The following is a 17,720-nucleotide window of genomic DNA, read 5'->3' as shown; positions in this document are numbered from 1 at the left end:
AGCCAGGAAATAAAAAAAAACACGTATTGAGATGGGAAAGTCTGCTGTTAGGGACCTCTCTAAAGTACTCAAGAGCAACGGTGTCTCTCTGGAGACTAAGGTGCATCTGATACAGGCCATGGTGTTTGCAACTGCTATGCATCAGAGAGTTGGACAACGACTAGGGAGGAAAGAAGGAGAATTGATGCCTTTGAGCTGTGGCGCTGGAGAAGAGTATTGAATGTACAATGGACTGCCAAGAAAACAAACAGATTTATCCTGGAGAGGGTTAAACCAGGCTACTCCTTGAAGGCAAGGATTCTGAGGCTTCATCTGACATACTTTGGACATATTGTATGGAGGGACAGTTCCTTGGAGAGGGACATCACGCTTGGGAGGGTGGAGGGACAGCGCAGGAGGGGAAGGCCCTCTATGAGGTGGATTGATTCAGTGACTGGGATAATTGGGATGGCTTTGTCAGACGCAGTGCGACTGGCACAGGATATAGCAGAATTGAGGCCTGTTGTACAAAGGGTTGCTATGAGTCGCAAATGACTCGATGGCACATAACAACAACAACATGCAAATTCAATATTGTCTGCTTTCTAAACGTCCATAAATGAAGAATATTTTCAGAAGCCTGGGTGTTCCAATATTCAAAATAGACTCATTAAGGGTAGTGTAAGTGACAAAAGAGAGGCCAAGATCAAGGGACATCTTTACAGAGCCAAACCAAATATGCTGAGTTCATTCCAACTCATGGTGACCCTACAGGACATGGCAGATCTGATCCACAGGGATCTGAAAGTGGTAAAGACCACAGAAGCTGACTGCCCCATCTTTCTCCTGCAGAATCTCTGGTATTGGAGCTGTCAGTCTTAGGGCTAGCCACTTATCCCGGTACCACCAGGGTTTCAATGTCTCAGAAGCCTACAAATGAGATGAGGAGACTTTGGAAGTTGTGAGCTGAGGAGTAACATGAGAGGATTCATTTTAAAGGATCACATTGACTATTGAGTGGGGAACAGACTGTTGGAAGAAGTGAGGAGCAAAGGAGGAAACCAGGAGACCAATGAGAAATTACTGCACTTGACCAAGCAAGAAAGAGGAAATACAATTTTTTAGACCAATGTCATAGTGAAAACGGTGGAAGGTTACTAGATAGCGCACTTATTTTTTAAAAGAACCCCCAGGATTTGAGCTGAGAAAAGAAGTCAAATTTTTTGGGCTGAGCAACTAGGAAAACATATTTCCTATTCACTGATGAAAGTTCATAATAAAAATGGGTTGCCTATCCCCTAGAGAGGTAGGAAAGGGAGAGCAGGGGTTTAGGAGTTCTGTTTTAGGCATGCTATTTTTGAGATACCTATTAGATATCCAATTGACAGTGCCAAGTAAAGGGCAGGATAAACCAGCCTAGAGCTCAAGGAGACTAAGGTTAGAGATGTTAACATAAATGTGGATTCAGTATGTGAACAGCAACTACAAGTATGCATGAATAGATTATACAGCTAAGAAGATCAAAGACGGGGTTGGAACACTTCAATGTTTAGAGACTGGAATGAGGAAGAACAACCAAACGGCTCACACACAAACCAAGTAAAAGCCATCAATGTCAGTATTCAAACAGAAATCAGATCTTTGTGATTTGCTCTAATTCAAGAACCCTAAAATTAGCTCAAAATTACTTCATTTATGCATTCATTCCAATAAATGTTTATTCAATACTGACTCTATTTGCAAACACCATCTGAGGTTTTAGGGAGACAGCTGTGAACAAAATGTCATGGAGCTTAATTTTACTACCTGTCTTCCTTTACTAGAAATAATACCTACAAAATGACAAGAAATAAATACAGTGTAATGAAGAAAATTAAGCATGGCAGAAGAATAGGGAATAAAAGCAGTGCTGCAGTACATGGTAAGGGTGTGCAATGTGGTTATTTGTCAGAATTAACTAAAAATGAGAGGACGTACAGAGCAAAAATCCAAGATGCTGCTGTACAAGACTCTTTTTTAAAAAAGAACTGTCCTAATGTTACAGAAATGGGATTTGTGTTTTAGAAATAAATTTCTAATAAATGCAATATATACACTCAAAAAAACCTGTTTCCTAAATAATTTAAATAGAAGTGATTATTTTTCTAAAAACTATTCACTAACCCAAGATGTAACTACCAATAAAGAAGACATTCATTTAAGAAATGTAGGTGGGATGAAGAGAATTTGGATGTGGGGATTGGCTATTATGAATTGGAAGAGCTGCTATGTTAGTCATAATAATGATCCATCAATTCCATTCCCAGGTATATATCATCCAAAAGAATTTAAAAAAAAATAAATGTCCACACAAAACCTAAGTCTTTACTGCAGTATTATTCATAATAATAAAGTAGAAACAAATGTCTGTCAATTTATGAATGAATAAACTTAAAATGCACAAACAGCAGAAGACAAACTAGAAGTGAACATCAAAGGTGAAACTATTAAGTCTTTCCTTGCCCATAGTCAAAAGTGAAGACAAATCACCATCACCCCGGTGATGTCAGGGGTGTTGCGCTGCCAAAACCAAAAGGCTGTGTCTTTGGTAGTTTGAATCCGCCAGCTGCTCCAAGGAAGACGCATAGTCTGTCTCTTCTCATTGCACTTTACAGCCTCAGGAGCCCCACGGAAGGTCATTAGGCATCTAAACTGAGTCTACAGCACTGAAATTTGATCTTAGTCCAGAAGATTGAGGCTAGAAGAACTGCGGTGTCTGGCTAACAGACTACTCTGAAAAGGGATTGCAATATAAGGTCCTGTTAGAGCACCAAAACACTTTGTGAAAAGTAAAGAGAAAATATACAGATTGGGGATAAAAGTTTTAACAATGTTAAAAAGGGGCTAAATCTTTATGCTGCAAATGTATCCATAAATATAGGAAAGCACATGCACACTGGTGGTAAAGCCAAAAAATAAAACCAAATCAAAGCCATTATCATTAAGTCTGGTCTAAGTCATTAGCAACCCTCCATTTTGTTTCTGAGGCTGAAAATCTCTAAAGGAAACTGCCCATCTTTCTCACAAGGAGTGGCTGAGGAACTGAAACCACCAAGCTTTTGGTAAATAGTACAGACCAGATCACCAGGAGTCCTTCACCACTCCATTGTGCTGTCAAGTCCAAATCCTAGCAATCCTATGTAAAAAGAGGTTGAAATCTTGCCCAATCTTGTGCCATCCTCACAATCTCCATCGTGCTCAAATCTCCTGCAGTCACTGTGTCAATCTACCTCCCTGAGGGTTTTTCTCCGCCCTTCTAGGTGCATGCCCAAAGCATAGAAGCCAGTTTCACCAGCCATGATGCTAAGAACACACTGGCAGCACTTCTTCCAAGAAGTATCTGTTTGTTCTTTTGGCAGTCCATGGAATAGTCAATATTTTTCACCAACACTACAATTCAAAGGCATCAACTGTTCTTCAGTCTTCCGTTACACATTGTCAAACTCTGACATGCATATAAAGTAACTGCGAACACCATGGCTTGCACCAAATACATCTTAATCTTTTCCTCCCCTTCCTTCATATTTTAGTCTCTTAAAAGTGACATCTCTGCTCCTTTGTACTTTAGAGATGTCTTCTGTGGCAGAGTTACCCAGTACATCTTTTGATTCCCTTAACAACTGTTTCCAGGGGTACTGATATAGATTCAAATAAAATGAAATTCCATAAAACCTCAATATTTTAGCCAAACAATAAACAGGTCTACAAAGTGATCAACTGTTGTTGCTGAGGAAGAACCAACTCATCACTGACCCTCCAGCAGTTGTTCCAAAAGCAGTAAATCACACTGGAGATTATCCATCTTTCCCCTACAGAGCAGCTGGTAGATTTGAACCACATACCTCTGTGTTGGCAATGCAATTCCTTCTTACTAAGCCACAAGAACTGTGAAATTTATTCCTACACCAGGAAGCTGTTGTACAGACCAACCAAGGAATTACCACATGGTTCAAAATCAAGAAAGGATTGTGTCAGAGATGTATCCTTTCTCTGTACCTTTTCAATCTACATGTGGAACAGATCATTCAGGAGGCAAGACTTTATAAAAAAGCTGGCGATGAAAAAGATTAAAAAAAAAACCTGGTGACACACTTTGCTTGCCGAAAACTGAGAAGGATCTGAAACACCTGTTGAAGGTCAAGGATTGTAGTCTTCAATATAGATTAAATCTCAATATCAAGAAACTTAATATTCTCACCACTGGCAGTATCATCATAGATGGAGTAAAGACTGAGGAAGTTAACAATTTCATCTTGCTCAGGCCCTTGGCACCAGGAGCCAGGATAGCAAAAGACAAACTGTTTTAGGAAAGTCTGTTGTCGGGGGCCTCTCCAAAGTGCCAAGAGAAATGATGTCAGTCTAGAGACTAAGGTGCAGGTGATGCAAGCCATGGTCTCAACTGCTTGCTACTTGAAAGTTGGACACTGAATAAAGATGACAGAAGAGCAATCAATGTCTTTCAGCTGTGGTGCTGGAGAAGAGTAATGAACATACTATGGACTACCAAGAAAACAGAAAGGTCTGTCCTGAAGAGGTTAAACCAAGTTGTTCCTTGGAAGTAAGGATTTTGATTCTGCCTCACATACTTTGGGCATGTTGCCAGGAGGGATCAGACCTTGGAAAAGTGCAACATGCTTAGATGAGTAGAGGGTCAGCACTGGAGAGGAAGACCTTAGATAATATGTATTGACACAGGGACTGTGGCAATGGGTCAGGTGTGTCAGAGACAGTGAGGTTTGCTCAGGATAAGGCAAGGATAAGGGCTATTGTTCATCAGGTCACTAAGAGTTATAGATGATTCGACGGCACATAACACTACCACCACCAACAAAATAATCAATATAGCCAGCAAAGAATACACCCATTCTTACTAACTGTATGAAATTGCAAAAGTAGCATTTGCCTAAGGAGAAAGTTCAGAACATGGGTAAAGATAGGAAGATAGGGTGAATGGAAATAAAAAATAAAGGGAAGAATTGTGGGTATTATAATTGTTATAAAATAGTATGAATGAGTAATTGTGTGGAAACCAAATTTTCACTGTAAACTATTAATTAAACCATAATAAAACTTTGTTTAAAAAAAAAATTCGAAAGTCCACAGAAGCTGTTCTATTCTGTAACACAGGAGTCATTATGAGTCAGAATGGACTTAACAGTCACTAAGAGTAACAATGACATGTATATTGTAATTTCAGGCACCTGCTAAAGAGAAATTACTCAATTCTTCACTCAAAAACTGAAGATCACACTTACAGAAGAAAGTAAATCAACAAACTAGCCAATTTCACTAAAAGGGCAAAAAGTCAGCATCCTGAACCAACAAGATTACATTCAATAATCCCTATTGAAACTCTACAGAATCAATTTTCTTTTTCTTTTTTGGGAAAAAAAAAAGTCAAAGTGAATTTACAGTAAAAGATATTATAGCCTAAAAATCAGTGAGTGTTTATTGTAACTAAAAATTTAAACATAAGGATAGCTCTTGCTTTCAAGGAGTCCATACATCTATGGAGGTGGCAAATGAAAGAAGGCAGAGTGTGTTAGGAGATGCAGAAATGTAATTCCACAACAATGTAAAAGACAAAGAGAATAGATTTTGACTGGGAACTGAATGAAGGTTTGTGGAGGACCCTGATTAAATAATTGAATAGCTCTGAATGGTCAGATTTTAAGCTACAAAGACAATGAGGAACAGGAATCAGGAATGGCACATGTGAGAGGAGGAGGGGAAGAGACAGGAAAGTACATCAAAGAATACTCAAAAAACAGTAAGTAGGTCATCATAATTAGAGTTAAGAGGTGCACAAGGTATCCAGGAGACGCGTTCAAAGCTCACTTTAAAGTTCACTCATAAAGAACTCTAAATGGCATGTTAAGGAGGGAGCTTGATCCTTATTCTGGAGTAGTATCAAGCTAAAGGTTTCTAAACAAAGGAATCATTTGGATTTAGAAACTGAAAACCAAAGTAATAATTTTTCTTTTCACCAAAATTGTGTAATTCTCTAAATGAGAGGCAGTAATAAAAATTTATGTTGTAAAAGACACACATATATCTGAGGGGGAAATGATATTTGGGAACAATACGCACAACTAGTGACAGGTCTAATAAATTTTCCAGAGCTTGTTTTCTAGTTAAAATTGACATTAATATGTCTAATCCTTGTAGTAAGAAGTCTTTCTTTTCAAGTAGACATATTCCAATTTAAGAAAACTCAATACAAAAAAAAGAGTTTCAATGTGGAAGAACTTGAGATCTGATATGACTTTTATTTTAAACAAAGAATTTGTGGGGCTATAATCTAAACAGGAGACTGCCCATCTTTCTCCCATAGAGCACCTGTAGATTCATACCTTTTTTAGGGACCTTTTTGGTAAGCACAGCACCTAAAGCACCACACCACCATGCTCCAAGAAATATGAAAAAATTCAAATAAAGAGATATGAAGATTAACAAACATATCCCCAAAATCAATCCAATAATTAGTTTTGCCGTCTCAAAGTAGCATTGGTAAAAGGGGCAGAAAACTTACCAAATGACGATTATCCCAATAACTTTTTGTACTAAGTCTTCACAAAGAAATCTGAAAAAGAAAAATCAGTAGTTTTATAATGACAAGAATCTAGTTATGCCACTTAACATCTCACAGATGCCAATTTAGAATGTCATTAAAATACACTTTTTTTTTTATTGTTACAATATGCCTAGTCAACCACCACTTACAAAATGCCTAACTATAGTGAATGGTTCCAATTACATCTCCACGTATCTTCAGAAACTGCCTGACTGTACAGAATGGTGCTTTCCAAGAATATAGAGATGCTTCTATTTAAGTACTCTATGCACTCAATTAAACATAATTTCTGATGGTTTCACAGGGGAATTTTTGCCACTAAAGGAGTAAGTGCTTTTTAAAACACCAAAAACAAACCAAATTAAGATCACAACCACGCTAGTAGGCTAGGCCTCTGTAGTTTCAAGAGCTTTACATACATAGCTGACTTCTACCATACACCTTTTTATATTTAGCTCTGGTGACCTAGTAGCAAGAAGCTGCGCTGCAATCTCGAAGGCACACGGTTCAGTCTCCTCCCATGTGATTAACAGCCTCTGAAAACCCCCAGGGACAGTTCCAACTCTACCGTATACAACAGTTGGCTTCTACCACATACTTTTTAACATTTAAAAAAATAAAACCAAACCAAAACACAAGCCTATAATAACTAAAACTAAATATCTACTTGTTTAGAAACAAGCGCATTATCGTGAAACAAAGTGGCAAAATCAAAAAGGTACCCAAGTTTTACACTGGCTAGTTAAAGCCATTTAGAGGCAAGGCTTGAAAGGAACTTCCTGGTGATGCCTGCAAACTCCCCATGACACCAGCAACCCATTAACACCCCAAAGAACAGGCTGGGTTCCTTAGCATTTACACATTTGAAGAAGCAGAATGTAATATGGTTATATCAAATCTAGGCAATTACCAGTAGCCAGGAAATTAAAAGATGTATTGCCATGGGAAAGTGTGCTGCTAGCGACCTCTCCAAAGTACTGAAGAGCAATGGTGTCTCTCTGGAGACTAAGGTGCGTCTGATACAGGCTGTAGTCTTTGCTATCACTTGTTATGCATCAGAGTTGGACAATGACTAAGGAGGATAGAAGGAGAATCGATGCCTTCGACCTGTGGTACTGGAGAAGAGTACTAAGGGTACCATGGACTGCTAGGAAAACAAACAGATTCATCCTGGAAAGCGTCAAACCGGGCGGCTTCTTGGAGGCAAGGATTCTGAGGCTCCATCTAACATACTCTGGACACGTTGTAAGGAGGGACCAGTCCTTGGAGAGGGACATCATGCTTGGTAGGGTGGAGAGACAGCGCAGGAGGGGAAGGCCCTCTATGAGGTGGATTGTTTCAGTGACTGGGGTAATCGGGATGGGTGTATCGGAGACGGTGCGATTGGCACACGACAGAGCAGAGTTTAGGGCTGTTGTACATAGGGTCACCATGAGTTGGCAAGGGACTCAACGGCACATAACAACAACAACAGACAATTACCATGCTTAATTCCAAGGGCTAGTTAAATACAATAAGCACTAATGAATAGTGTGTGGCTTTTCTATTCCTTTCCATTTTAATAAAATACTAGGGCAGAGTAGAGAGTTTGAACTATGGACACCCTTCAATTCTACCTCCCAAGGGAGAGGTTAAAATACAAACTCCGAAAAGTTAACTGAAATAAAGAGTTAACTTTTTACTAGAATATTACATTTTATACTATGCATAGAAGTCTTTCAGGTCTTCAAATCAGTTCAGAGTGGTTCAGGAATGAAGTTACACCAGGACATGGGCCGGGTACAATGTCATTTTATAACAACAATAACATACATTGCTTTTTGCCCAGTTCCATCATGCTTTCAAATGCATGCAGAATAATTAAGAGTTTAAAACTCAAGACGGTAAACAATTTTTAAAGACATGGAAACAAGACGCAGACAAAGTAAAACTTGAGTGTGAATTCAAAGATATTAAGTTTTGTGGTTTTTCACTCAAATGAAGTGTTATAAATTATACTGAGATTTTTCATATAATCATTCAAGTATTTTGTTTTATGACTTCACCACTGATTAACAATCAATGACAATGTCTAACAAATCTTTATTGTTTCCCATCACCCAATTTACTACTCTCCTCTCCTTCCCTTTTGATACCTCTTATCCCTCCAAAAATTTATTACATCTGTGTAAAATCTTCTCTTACTTTTTATATATTGTCTTTTTGTGACTTTCTCCTTTCCATATGAAGTTGATTTTTTTTTTTCTTATCTTTCCATTCCACAAAAAAATGAATGGTAGGATGTGGATCCAGACTGCATTTTATCTGCAGCTAGCTTTGGCAAAGTTAAGTTTTCTTCTGATCCAACAACAAAAATGATCCAAAAGCATGGCATATTTTTTTCATTTATGTAGGTCTTTTTGTGGTTTTCTTTGTATAGGCCATTCAAGTCATTAGTTAGATACACTCGGAAAGACATTAGGTTTGGGGTGGCTACTGGCAATGGCATTATTTCCTCTTAAGAGTCCTCTTTTGGAGAAGAAGCAGGGCGAGTTTTAAATGCTCATCTTGTACCTTGCCCTCCTGCTGAGTCAGTCAATTAGATCTAAAAACTTCCTTGGTGAGTCTTTAGGATTTCCTCTAAATAAGATCTATAAAGAGTGATCATTTTACTTCTGCTTTGCCAATTTGGACATCTTTTTTTCTTTTTATTATGTGTGTGTGCGTGTGTGCATGTGTGTGTGTGTGTATTGTCAAATCGGATCTAACTCATACAGGAGGAGATTGCCCCTCCTTCTTCAGCGAGCATCTGGTGGATTTGAACCATGTACCTCTGGGATTGCAGTGCAGCTTCTTGCCACTAGACCACCAGAGCTCCCTCCAAATTGGACATCTTTTATTTCCTTTTCTTGCCTTATTGCTCAGATTAGGATGTCCAAAACAATACTGAATAGGAATGGTGATAAAGGACAGTCTTGTCTGGTTCCCATTTGCACAGGAAGTAAGTTATCTTTACTCTCCATCCATTGAAAGCAATGTTAGCTGTTGGTTTGTAGTTGTGCTTTTAATTATATTGAGCAATTACCTCTCTCTTATTCTGCTGAGTGTTTTAATCAGGAAAGAGTGTTGTCTAATGTCTTTTTTGCATCAACTGAGATGACCATGTGGTTTTGGGTGGTTTTTTTTTACTGATTTACAGATTGTTTATCTAATGTTGAACTATCCTTGCATACCTGATATGAATTCCATTTGATCATGAGAAATATATTTAATAGAATACTGCTGGATTCAGCTGGTTAGAGTTAGGATTTTGTTGAGAATTTCTGCATCTCTGTTCATGAGGGCTACTTCGTGTATAATTTCCTTTTATGAGTGGTATCTTTACCTGGATTTGATATCAGAATTATGCTTGCTTCACCGAAGGTGTTTGGAAGTATTCCATCTTCCTCTATATTCTGAAATAGCTTGAATAGAATCCACAATCAACATCCAGCAGTCAAGAAATCAAAAGACTTGTTGCACTGGGAAAATCTGCTGTCTGTCAAGAACTTCTTCTGAAGTGTTTAAAAGCAACAATGTCAGTTTAAAGACTAAGGTGCACCTAACCTAAGTCACAGTCTTTTCAATTACTTCCCATGCATCTGAAAGTTGGACTACGAATAGAAATGACAAAAATAAAATTGATGCCTTTGAATTGTGCTGTTTGAAAAGTAATGAGTATCTCACAGAAAGCCAAACGAACAAACAAGTCTGTCTTAGAGGAAGTGCAACCAAGGTGCTTCTTAGACACAAAGCTGCTGAAACTTGGTCTCACATACCTTGAGCATGCAGTCAGGAGGAGCCACTGCTTGGAAAAAGACATCAACGCTGGGAAAAGGGAAGGTCAGTGAAAAAGAAGAAGATCCTCAACAATGAAGTGCCACAGTGACTGTTAAATTGTGTTTGATCCTATCAGAGATCATGAAGATGGTGCAGGATACAGGAAAGTTTAGATGTGCTGTTCACAGGGTCGCTATGAATCATGGATGACCACCACTACCTATTAATCAACTTGACAGCACCTTGCCCTGGGGACTCTGCTTCTAACAAAACAAAGCTGCTGAGTGCTCACAATGACATTTTTCCTCTACCTGTGACTATGCTTTAAATAAAGTACCAAGTTTAAAGTACAGTCTGTCTTGAGTTAATGAGATGTCCAACCAGAAGAATTAACATTTTAGGGTTTTTTAAAAAAAAAAAAAAAGAAAAAGCAGCAGTTATTAGTCTACCTCTTTGGAAAGACTAAGTCTGAGAGTTCCAGGGCAATTTCATGATTAGTGAGCTGCATTCTTCTACCATCTGTGCAGCACAGATATGGAGCTAAAGTGTTATCATTTCCCAAGCAAAAAAATAACCATCTCTCTCTGAGGCATGAAAAAAATTCTAGTAGGTTGTTACAAACTTTCCATTCCATTTCAATTTATAAGCATGTTTCTGTATCAAACTGCCTTTACTGATAATGTTTCTTAGACTAAAAACATTTATAATAATGTTCACGTAACAAGAAAGCAAGCTCTGTTTAATAGATAATGACCAAAAGATCAATCTTGTATTCTTTACATATACTGGTTCATATTTTTAAAATGTCAGAGAAACTGCGTGTTTCCTTTCCTAAAGTCCTCCAAAGGAGGCTCTCTAATGGAATCTGAAACCATAAGTGAGCAAGGCTTAAGGCTATCTGTTCATTTAGTAGCTCAAATGCTCAAACCATGTGTCCATGTGCCCTTAGCAGCCTAGCTCCTTACCATAGGGACCCCCAAATAAATGAGAGGACAAAAGTGAAGTCATTGGTGCCCTTTGACTTTAGATGCAAGGCTGGTGAAACTGTCTCACACACTTTGAGGATGCTATGAGGAAGGGAAAGGTCTTAAAAAAAGGTCCACTAGGAAAGATGTAGGGTCAGGAAAAGACAGGAAGACCTCCCAAGGAGATAAAGTGACAAAGTAATGGTAACAATGGGCTCAAGCACACCAGACATTAGGAGACTGGCGAAGGATAGGGCAAAGTTGAGATCTGTTATTCCAAGGGTCATTGTGAGTGGCAGTCAATTGGACAGCATTTAATCTCAACAATGGGGAACCTCTGATTATGAAGGGAACCTCTGACTACCAGGAAAGATTAATTGTGACCAAATCAGCTTAAGTAAATTTGATAATTACTTTTTCTTCTTATCATTTCCTCCCTCCCCTAACTCCTCTTTGTAAGGTTATTGTCATAAATATAGTTTATAATCGTCCATTCCTTTTAGACTGTCCTTCCTTTTACTCATTCTAGTAGAGAGTTCATATTTATTTATTCTTTCCCCCTAATTCCAATCCAGTTATTACAATAGTGGGCTTATGCAGTATTTATCCCTTTTTGACTGAGCTATTTCGGTCAGTATAATGTTTTCCAGACTCACCCACATTGTGTGGGTGTTTTAGAAGTTCATTATTTTGCAATGCTGTGTAGTATCCCACTGTGTTGAATATACCATAGTTTCGATATCCATTCAATATGGGTGAGTACCTGGGCTGTTTCCATCTCTTTACTATTGTGAATGAAGCTGCAATGAAATTGAGTGTACCGATGTATCAGCTCTGATTATTCTGGGGTCTATTTCTTGTAGAGAGATAGCTGGGTCAAATGGTATTTCTAAGTTCCAACTTCTGAGGATACGCCAGACTGCCCTCAATAGCTGTAGTACCATTTTATATTCCCACCAGCAGTGTATGAGTGTTCCAATTTCTCTGCATCCTCACAAGTATTTGCTGTTTACTCCCCTGCTGAACTTTGCTACTGGCACTGGGTGAGAGGATTATTTTGTCGTTTTCATTTACATCTCTCCAATAGTTGGTGATTTTGAGCATTTTTTCACGTGTGTGCTGGCCATCTGATGCTCTCCGCTGATGAGCCTTCTATTCATCCCTTCTGCCCATTTTGTGATTGTCTGGTTGTCTCTCTCTTGTTGATGTGCTGGAATACTCTATACATTTTAGTTATGAGTCCCTTATGAGGTATGTCATTGTTACATATTTTTTCCCCAGTCTGTGGACTTTCTTTTTATTCTGTTGAAGAAGTTTTTCAATGCGCACAAGGATTTGATTTTTAGAAAGTCCTAATCATCTATTTTACCCTCTCCTGATAATGGGTTTTTAGTCATGCTTTAAAGTCTATTGATATCATATAATAGGGCTTCTAAGTTTCTAATATTTTTCCTCTGATGAACTGTATCATTTTGGGGTTTATTACCAGATCCTTGATCCACACTGAGTTGGTTTTTGTATACAGTGTGAGGAGTGGATCTTACTTCAGTTTTCTGCGGATGATTATCCAATTTTGCTAGCTCAATTTGTTAAAGAAGCTGTCATCTCCCCACTTAACTGATTTCATCTCCTAGATGAAGCTCATTTGACCATAGATGGATGGGTTCTCAAATCTATTCCATTGATCTGCGTGTCTATCACTATACCTTTGAAAGCTACATTTTAAAATTACTTACTTTTTAAGTATTTTCTCTTTTAAAGGTTTTCTACTATAAAGGATGAAGGAGCAAAAACTGTTTATTTTACCACCAGAAAAGATCAAAACTAAAAGTCACATATAACCTGCTTTTTAAAAAAAAACCAACTAATTTTAAGAGAAAGATAGATGCAGATATTTTATTGTGTGCTCTATCATATTTATCTTGTACAATTAACTCAGAAATAGTAAATCATTAGTAGAATTGTATCATGAACACTGGTGGTACAGTGGATTAAGTGGGTTATACTAGGCTGTTAAAAGTCAGTGATTTTAATCCACCAGTAATCCACCAGTCACTCCAAGGGTGAAAGATAATGACAGTTGGCTTCTCTCAAAATTTATAACCTCAGAAACCCTACAGTACAAATCTATTCTGTCCTAAAAGACTATCAAGTTGGAATTGATTTGACAGCAATGGTTTGGGGCTTGGGGGTTTAAAATTGTAAGGAATGTCTATTAAGAACCTATAATCTTATTTCCTTAACTCTCTGTATCTTCCAGGAAAGATCAAAAAGTATAGGCATCATTTCACTATTGAAATTAAGAATACAAACTCTATTAGGTAGCACTTAAATTCACCATCTGAAATGAAGAACTATTTCTTTCCTATGAAACAACAAAAAAACTTCTTATCATTTAACAAGAGAACAAGCATCTACTGTTAAGAAAATATTGTTACGATAACAGGACACTAGCTTAATTTCATTAAAAGCCAAGCAGGATTGTTCTAAGTATCAGAGGGTAGTTCAATATTTATGGTTGCTATGGAAAGATCAGGAAGACTAGTTCCAGCACTGGAAAACAGTTTCCTGCATTTTGTTCCTGTGACCAGCTCCAAGGTCTACTTCAGGAAAACCAGAAGAAGGTTCATTCCTACAAACTCATTAAGCTGTGCTTTCTGTCTCAGGCTAACCTATGGTGAAATGGAACAAAGTAACTTGGGTAACAATTTCCAAGACCCCTCCTTTTCTATCCCTTACTTCAAATCACAATTTTCACCCACCTTTCTACTTAAAATAAAAGGATATGACTCCAGAAATTCATACTTCATCATTAAACTTAAATTACCCTAATTATAAATTGTAATCACTATTACAATTCTTCACATACCATATTAGTTTAAATAATACTAGAATGCAGACTTGTTCCTCCTGTCTAAAAAACAAAAATATGTTGTTTTCTTGGACAAAAATAATCCCAAATGAATAATCTCTATGAAGACATTGTTGTTGTCATCGTCGTCATTTGGTGCTGCTGAGTCGAGTACAATTGATAGCGACTCCATGAATAAAAGGTCTGAAACCTGTTCTATACTGCAGCATCCTCACACTTTCTGACTCACAAGAATCTACTGCAACAGTCACCGTGTCAATTTACCTGGTTGAGGGTCTTCCTCTCGTTCACTAACCCTCCACCCTTCCCAGCATCATGTCCTTCTCCAAGAAACAGCCCCTCCTACCAACATGACCAAAATAAGTGAGGTGAAGCCTCATCATTCTTGCTTCCAAAGAGAACTCCAGATGCACCCTCGCCAAGACATATCTGTTCCTTCTCTTGGCCGTCCACAGGATGTTCAGTGCTCTTCTCAACACCACAGCTCAAAGGTGTCAATTCATTTCCTGTCATCCTATGAAGATGACCTGTTTGCAAACACTCAGTCTCTCAGAACTGACCTACCTCTGGTTTTCTCAGACTGCAAATCACACAGGAGGAGACTGCCCATCTTTCTCCCAAGGTACTGCCCTTTTAAGTAGCAGTGCAATTCCCTACAGACTACGCCATCAGTGCAACAGGTTCTCAAAGTTTCTCCAATAATCTTTAAGAATTCAACAGACTGAAAAATGTGATTTTCTTACATCACTGAAGAATTAAGTATGCCATTCTGTCAATGCCATATCAATGTCATTTTGAAATCTGCCTACCTTATACTGTTAAGTAAATCACTCTTGCCCTAAAAGAAGAAAAATAGAATCTCCAAAACTCACCTTTTTTCACATATCTCTTGTCCCTCCCCATCCCCACTATGGCTGCCTACGTGGTATCTTTTCCAGAAGACGATATGATTTAAAAGTTAGCTTGTCCTATAGATTCAAGAGTATGCCCATTGTTATAAATGAATGTTTATCTTATTTTGCCAAGATATCTGAGATGTAAAATATCAATGCGGGGGCGGGGGGGAGTAAACTACACTAAAAATTAAAATCCAAACCAAGCCAATCTTCTTTATCAGTATTACTATTAGACATGTTAGTATTCCTCTCCTCACAGCTATAAACAAACTCTTCAAAGTCCTGGCTCCTTTCACTCAATTTTATGCAGAGTAAACAGGCATCAAATTGGATGCAGTTGAGAAAAGCTGATGAAAATGCAGCTCCATCATTTAGATGCACAACTTACGGGTCCATTCAGGAAGACAGACAAAATTAAAATAAAGAAGTCATGGGCAGAAGGGAACATCTCTCTCTTCTACTGGCCTAATCTTTCCAAAAACAAGTAAATTATAAAACACCACCACAATAACCAAACCATAATAGGGGATCTGCTTACATAGGAAGCTCAAATACCTGCTCTTCGAAGCAGTCCTCCTCTATTAAATGGCCAAAAGACTAGAAGTTGTCTTGACCAGACACTGTCTTCATAAGAATTCTTCTAAGATGATGCAATTTAACAGAGACTGAAGACCAGCTCCACCCTTTACACTAAAAATGTTTATCTCATGTAAACAGAAGGATGCATGTGACTGCCATCCAAAAATACACAAAAAGGAGAAACTTCTTCAGTAAAGACCAAAAAGCAAAATTTCAAAACATTCTTGACCTTGAAAAAGAAAAGCAAAAGTACTAAGTTCAATCAGAATAAGCTATTAAGTAAAATGGATTTCCCCCTTTACAATTCTAAGTAACTTGCACTTGAGTCAAGAACTCTCAAAAACTCAGATAAACTCTCTGTTCACACTTAAGACACACATCAAACCTTTCATTAAAAAATACTTTAAGCTACAATTTTGTTAAATTTGTTACTCAGAAAATATGGAGGGCTTTTAAAAAAGCATACTGGCTTAATTGCTTATATTCACATTTGACATTAAAATGTGAATGTTAAACAAGATTAGAAATTCCTCTAGCATACAACCTAATATAAACCTATTCCTTATACAGTACGAGTACCCCAATATATATATATGCCCATTTTGTAACTGGGTTATCAGTCTTTTTCTTCTGGAGGCCCAGAGGCATTCTGTAAACTTTTGTTATGAGAAGAGTAGTGTGAAATACAATGTATATAAACTCTGTAAGTGAACCAATAAAAAATATTATAAAATAGAATGTATGTGAATAATTTGCAAGAAATACAATGTAAATGAAAGACTGTATAAAACACAAGGTATATGAATGGGGGGGAAAAAACCCAAAAGCGTAAATACTATTCAATAAGAAAAAATTCAAACACACAAGTACTGGAATTCTTGCTTCCAGTATCATGTGAACTAATAAGAATAATGCCACACCTCTAAGCACAAGCTGAGCAACTTACAGGCTTCTTGGAACTTCCAGGATGAAATTTGTTAGAGGAGCATAATGCCTGGTAAAGTGTGAGTTTCTGAAAGTTGCTGTTATTTTAGATGCTTGTCTGTGTATGAGTGTAGACTTACTGTTGGGAACACTCTGAGAAACTAGCTGAAAACCGCGTACTAAGCAAGTATATGGACATATCCCCAAGAAAAACAGGGTGCTTTCATAAGATCTGGAAGAGCAGCTGTGAAAACTAAAGTTCTTGAGAGTTTGTAGAAAATATAGATTTAGGAGAAGCTACTGTTCTTGAGAATTTACAGTAAAAAGAGATAAGGTGTTTTTTAATTATATATAGGGGAAGTAAAAATGTTATAATCTAGATTAATAACAGAATACAATCAAGACAGCTCCCCAAAATGTGCACCACACAACTACCTTAGCCTTGAGTCTCATGATGTTCCCAAATTCTCAGTCCTGCCAATATTGGCCTCTCCCCTAATTGTCCAACAAAGTTCTCAGATCTGCCAGTACTGACACCCCCTCCCCCAAAATCTCATCTCAAATCACCGTCTAATATTTGGTCTTTAGTTTTGCCAAAGCTGCTTTTTCTAAGTGTGTCCTACATGTCAATGAATTGGAGGAGGTCTCCTTCCTGTTCTGGTGGGGGAAGAATTCTATCTCTAGAGCTGTTGTTGTTGCTGACTGCATTCGAGTTGAGCAGACTCATAGTGACCCTATGAACAAAAAGCCTGAAGCCTTTCTATAACTATCGACACTTATCAAAGTTCATAGAGTTTCCAGAGTCATGTTGTTTATGAAGTGGATGCTATTCCTGCTTCCAATCTCTAGAGCTGTTGTTGTTATGTGCCGTCGAGTCACTACATACAACAGCCCTAAACTCTGCTCTGTCCTATGCCAATCGCACTGTCTCCGATACACCCATCCCGATCACCCCAGTCACTGAATCAATCCACCTCACAGAGGGCCTTCCCCTCCTGAGCTGTCCCTCCACCCTACCAAGCATGATGTCCCTCTCCAAGGACTGGTCCCTCCTTACAACATGTCCAAAGTATGTTAGATGGAGCCTCAGAATC

General features: G+C 38.1%; 1 protein-coding gene across 3 annotated transcripts in view; it reads right to left on the bottom strand.

The window, feature by feature from the left end:
* The window catches only part of MTMR3 (myotubularin related protein 3), a 161,023-nt gene that overhangs the window by 73,746 nt on the left and 69,557 nt on the right, over positions 1–17,720 (bottom strand). For 2 of the 3 annotated variants that reach the window (XM_006894775.1, XM_006894776.1), the window contains exon 2: positions 6,551–6,601. The gene's annotated coding sequence lies outside the window, so the exon portion shown is untranslated. Of the gene's footprint in view, positions 1–6,550; positions 6,602–7,778; positions 7,786–8,022; positions 8,052–17,720 lie in introns of those variants that run through there. The other variant, XM_006894774.1, reaches the window with a different exon arrangement.

Source organism: Elephantulus edwardii, unplaced genomic scaffold (genome assembly GCF_000299155.1).
Source record: "Elephantulus edwardii isolate Elephantulus edwardi_28Jun2011 unplaced genomic scaffold, EleEdw1.0 scaffold00151, whole genome shotgun sequence".
In the NCBI taxonomy this organism is placed as follows: Eukaryota; Metazoa; Chordata; class Mammalia; order Macroscelidea; family Macroscelididae; genus Elephantulus; species Elephantulus edwardii.
This window is presented reverse-complemented; position numbering and strand designations above follow the sequence as displayed.